We start from the raw sequence: 5,387 nt of genomic DNA on the forward strand, positions 1-5,387 counted from the left end.
TGCCCGTCCTGTGTACTTCCTGATGTCGCAGCTATTTTTCACAGCCTGGGCCGGCGGTGCAATGGATAACGCGTCTGACTACGGATTAGAAGATTGCAGGTTCGGCTCCTACCTGGCTCGAGCATTTTTGCAATCTTTGCATTCTGGCTTTGGATGCCACGGAAGCGAACATAGTTGGTCACATTCTCCAGTTACTCAGCTGACAAGTGTCTTCTTAGCGCAGTAGGCAGCGTGTCAGTCTCATAATCTGAAGGTCCTGAGTTCGATCCTTAGAGAAGGCGTTGATACTTGCATAGAAGTTTTTCCTTCTTTCATTTCAGCTGCATTCATGCAAAAATCGGAAAGTTTTGCTGCGACAGCACACCAAAGGATTTGATGTCCCTCAGCCTGCGGTGACCTTCAGAAGCAGATGGGCTCACACCACACCTGACACAACTCTTGCGTCTGAACAATTACCCGAGCCAAAAGAAAAGTGGAGAATGCGGGCATTGATCCCGCTACCTCTCACATGCAAAGCGAGCGCTCTACCATTTGAGCTAATTCGCCATTCACGTCTGGCATTAGCTCCCAGTTTGCATCTGACTAGCCCCTTATCACTTGCCTCCTCGCGATTCCACGACCAGCAGAAATCTCCTGCTTCAGGTTGGCCTGCTCACTGAACACTTTCAATGCTTTGCTCCAATCGACGTTACTGAGCAATAGCAGGCGAGCAAGGGCAGGACTGGAAGCCATGGATATGGTGAAAGACGCCGAGAAGAGCTCGAGCCTGCGCAAGGGAAGCGACTTGAGCGCAACGTCGCAGCCGCCACGAGCGTGAGGGAGCAGGCGAGAGCCCTTTCTGACTGATGGACAGATGACTTCTATTGCCTGAGGCTTTGCCTGAAAGAAAGTGCTGGCTCTTTACATGCATTGCTGCTCAAAGGCACTCCCTGCTGACACACACATGCAAGTGTTCAAGCAAAACGGCGAAGGCACTGTCCTGTGCCTCAGCTGCAACATGTTCAGCTGAAAACTGCTCGTCATATTATGAGCTCTGCCTTTAGCGAATTGCCACTTACCACGCACATACTTACTTCAAAAGAATGCGCACTGCTTCAAGACGGAGTGCAACCAACCACCTAAGGACGACTTTGCTTTGCTTTGTTTTCGACTGCACTGCTCCGCTCCCCACCTGTCAATCGAAGGGAAGCGGCAGAGGTGCCTATCTTTGGTGATTCTCTGCCGCGTGCCTTTCAATGCTGCCCGTCCTGTGTACTTCCTGATGTCGCAGCTATTTTTCACAGCCTGGGCCGGCGGTGCAATGGATAACGCGTCTGACTACGGATTAGAAGATTGCAGGTTCGGCTCCTACCTGGCTCGAGCATTTTTGCAATCTTTGCATTCTGGCTTTGGATGCCACGGAAGCGAACATAGTTGGTCACATTCTCCAGTTACTCAGCTGACAAGTGTCTTCTTAGTGCAGTAGGCAGCGTGTCAGTCTCATAATCTGAAGGTCCTGAGTTCGATCCTTAGAGAAGGCGTTGATACTTGCATAGAAGTTTTTCCTTCTTTCATTTCAGCTGCATTCATGCAAAAATCGGAAAGTTTTGCTGAGACAGCACACCAAAGGATTTGATGTCCCTCAACCTGCGGTGACCTTCAGAAGCAGATGGGCTCACACCACACCTGACACAACTCTTGCGTCTGAACAATTACCCGAGCCAAAAGAAAAGTGGAGAATGCGGGCATTGATCCCGCTACCTCTCACATGCAAAGCGAGCGCTCTACCATTTGAGCTAATTCCCCATTCACGTCTGGCATTAGCTCCCAGTTTGCATCTGACTAGCCCCTTATCACTTGCCTCCTCGCTATTCCACGACCAGCAGAAATCTCCTGCTTCAGGTTGGCCTGCTCACTGAACACTTTCAATGCTTTGCTCCAATCGACGTTACTGAGCAATAGCAGGCGAGCAAGGGCAGGACTGGAAGCCATGGATATGGTGAAAGACGCCGAGAAGAGCTCGAGCCTGCGCAAGGGAAGCGACTTGAGCGCAACGTCGCAGCCGCCACGAGCGTGAGGGAGCAGGCGAGAGCCCTTTCTGACTGATGGACAGATGACTTCTATTGCCTGAGGCTTTGCCTGAAAGAAAGTGCTGGCTCTTTACATGCATTGCTGCTCAAAGGCACTCCCTGCTGACACACACATGCAAGTATTCAAGCAAAACGGCGAAGGCACTGTCCTGTGCCTCAGCTGCAACATGTTCAGCTGAAAACTGCTCGTCATATTATGAGCTCTGCCTTTAGCGAATTGCCACTTACCACGCACATACTTACTTCAAAAGAATGCGCACTGCTTCAAGACGGAGTGCAACCAACCACCTAAGGACGACTTTGCTTTGCTTTGTTTTCGACTGCACTGCTCCGCTCCCCACCTGTCAATCGAAGGGAAGCGGCAGAGGTGCCTATCTTTGGTGATTCTCTGCCGCATGCCTTTCAATGCTGCCCGTCCTGTGTACTTCCTGATGTCGCAGCTATTTTTCACAGCCTGGGCCGGCGGCGCAATGGATAACGCGTCTGACTACGGATTAGAAGATTGCAGGTTCGGCTCCTACCTGGCTCGAGCATTTTTGCAATCTTTGCATTCTGGCTTTGGATGCCACGGAAGCGAACATAGTTGGTCACATTCTCCAGTTACTCAGCTGACAAGTGTCTTCTTAGCGCAGTAGGCAGCGTGTCAGTCTCATAATCTGAAGGTCCTGAGTTTGATCCTTAGAGAAGGCATTGATACTTGCATAGAAGTTTTTCCTTCTTTCATTTCAGCTGCATTCATGCAAAAATCGGAAAGTTTTGCTGCGACAGCACACCAAAGGATTTGATGTCCCTCAGCCTGCGGTGACCTTCAGAAGCAGATGGGCTCACACCACACCTGACACAACTCTTGCGTCTGAACAATTACCCGAGCCAAAAGAAAAGTGGAGAATGCGGGCATTGATCCCGCTACCTCTCACATGCAAAGCGAGCGCTCTACCATTTGAGCTAATTCGCCATTCACGTCTGGCATTAGCTCCCAGTTTGCATCTGACTAGCCCCTTATCACTTGCCTCCTCGCGATTCCACGACCAGCAGAAATCTCCTGCTTCAGGTTGGCCTGCTCACTGAACACTTTCAATGCTTTGCTCCAATCGACGTTACTGAGCAAATAGCAGGCGAGCAAGGGCAGGACTGGAAGCCATGGATATGGTGAAAGACGCCGAGAAGAGCTCGAGCCTGCGCAAGGGAAGCGACTTGAGCGCAACGTCGCAGCCGCCACGAGCGTGAGGGAGCAGGCGAGAGCCCTTTCTGACTGATGGACAGATGACTTCTATTGCCTGAGGCTTTGCCTGAAAGAAAGTGCTGGCTCTTTACATGCATTGCTGCTCAAAGGCACTCCCTGCTGACACACACATGCAAGTGTTCAAGCAAAACGGCGAAGGCACTGTCCTGTGCCTCAGCTGCAACATGTTCAGCTGAAAACTGCTCGTCATATTATGAGCTCTGCCTTTAGCGAATTGCCACTTACCACGCACATACTTACTTCAAAAGAATGCGCACTGCTTCAAGACGGAGTGCAACCAACCACCTAAGGACGACTTTGCTTTGCTTTGTTTTCGACTGCACTGCTCCGCTCCCCACCTGTCAATCGAAGGGAAGCGGCAGAGGTGCCTATCTTTGGTGATTCTCTGCCGCATGCCTTTCAATGCTGCCCGTCTTGTGTACTTCCTGATGTCGCAGCTATTTTTCACAGCCTGGGCCGGCGGCGCAATGGATACCGCGTCTGACTACGGATTAGAAGATTGCAGGTTCGGCTCCTACCTGGCTCGAGCATTTTTGCAATCTTTGCATTCTGGCTTTGGATGCCACGGAAGCGAACATAGTTGGTCACATTCTCCAGTTACTCAGCTGACAAGTGTCTTCTTAGTGCAGTAGGCAGCGTGTCAGTCTCATAATCTGAAGGTCCTGAGTTCGATCCTTAGAGAAGGCGTTGATACTTGCATAGAAGTTTTTCCTTCTTTCATTTCAGCTGCATTCATGCAAAAATCGGAAAGTTTTGCTGAGACAGCACACCAAAGGATTTGATGTCCCTCAACCTGCGGTGACCTTCAGAAGCAGATGGGCTCACACCACACCTGACACAACTCTTGCGTCTGAACAATTACCCGAGCCAAAAGAAAAGTGGAGAATGCGGGCATTGATCCCGCTACCTCTCACATGCAAAGCGAGCGCTCTACCATTTGAGCTAATTCCCCATTCACGTCTGGCATTAGCTCCCAGTTTGCATCTGACTAGCCCCTTATCACTTGCCTCCTCGCTATTCCACGACCAGCAGAAATCTCCTGCTTCAGGTTGGCCTGCTCACTGAACACTTTCAATGCTTTGCTCCAATCGACGTTACTGAGCAATAGCAGGCGAGCAAGGGCAGGACTGGAAGCCATGGATATGGTGAAAGACGCCGAGAAGAGCTCGAGCCTGCGCAAGGGAAGCGACTTGAGCGCAACGTCGCAGCCGCCACGAGCGAGAGGGAGCAGGCGAAAGCCCTTTCTGACTGATGGACAGATGACTTCTATTGCCTGAGGCTTTGCCTGAAAGAAAGTGCTGGCTCTTTACATGCATTGCTGCTCAAAGGCACTCCCTGCTGACACACACATGCAAGTGTTCAAGCAAAACGGCAAAGGCACTGTCCTGTGCCTCAGCTGCAACATGTTCAGCTGCAAACTGCTCGTCATATTATGAGCTCTGCCTTTAGCGAATTGCCACTTACCACGCACATACTTACTTCAAAAGAATGCGCACTGCTTCAAGACGGAGTGCAACCAACCACCTAAGGACGACTTTGCTTTGCTTTGTTTTCGACTGCACTGCTCCGCTCCCCACCTGTCAATCGAAGGGAAGCGGCAGAGGTGCCTATCTTTGGTGATTCTCTGCCGCATGCCTTTCAATGCTGCCCGTCCTGTGTACTTCCTGATGTCGCAGCTATTTTTCACAGCCTGGGCCGGCGGCGCAATGGATAACGCGTCTGACTACGGATTAGAAGATTGCAGGTTCGGCTCCTACCTGGCTCGAGCATTTTTGCAATCTTTGCATTCTGGCTTTGGATGCCACGGAAGCGAACATAGTTGGTCACATTCTCCAGTTACTCAGCTGACAAGTGTCTTCTTAGCGCAGTAGGCAGCGTGTCAGTCTCATAATCTGAAGGTCCTGAGTTTGATCCTTAGAGAAGGCATTGATACTTGCATAGAAGTTTTTCCTTCTTTCATTTCAGCTGCATTCATGCAAAAATCGGAAAGTTTTGCTGCGACAGCACACCAAAGGATTTGATGTCCCTCAGCCTGCGGTGACCTTCAGAAGCAGATGGGCTCACACCACACCTGA

At 50.7% G+C, this 5,387-nt stretch overlaps 1 non-coding gene across 1 annotated transcript; it reads left to right on the plus strand.

The window, feature by feature from the left end:
* The first annotated feature begins 208 nt into the window (after nucleotides 1-208).
* trnam-cau (transfer RNA methionine (anticodon CAU)) lies at nucleotides 209-281 on the plus strand. Its single transcript has one exon. It is a non-coding gene; the product is annotated as a tRNA-Met (tRNA).
* Nucleotides 282-5,387: the final 5,106 nt, after the last annotated feature.

Source organism: Pristiophorus japonicus, chromosome 1, assembly GCF_044704955.1.
Source record: "Pristiophorus japonicus isolate sPriJap1 chromosome 1, sPriJap1.hap1, whole genome shotgun sequence".
Taxonomy (NCBI): domain Eukaryota; kingdom Metazoa; phylum Chordata; class Chondrichthyes; family Pristiophoridae; genus Pristiophorus; species Pristiophorus japonicus.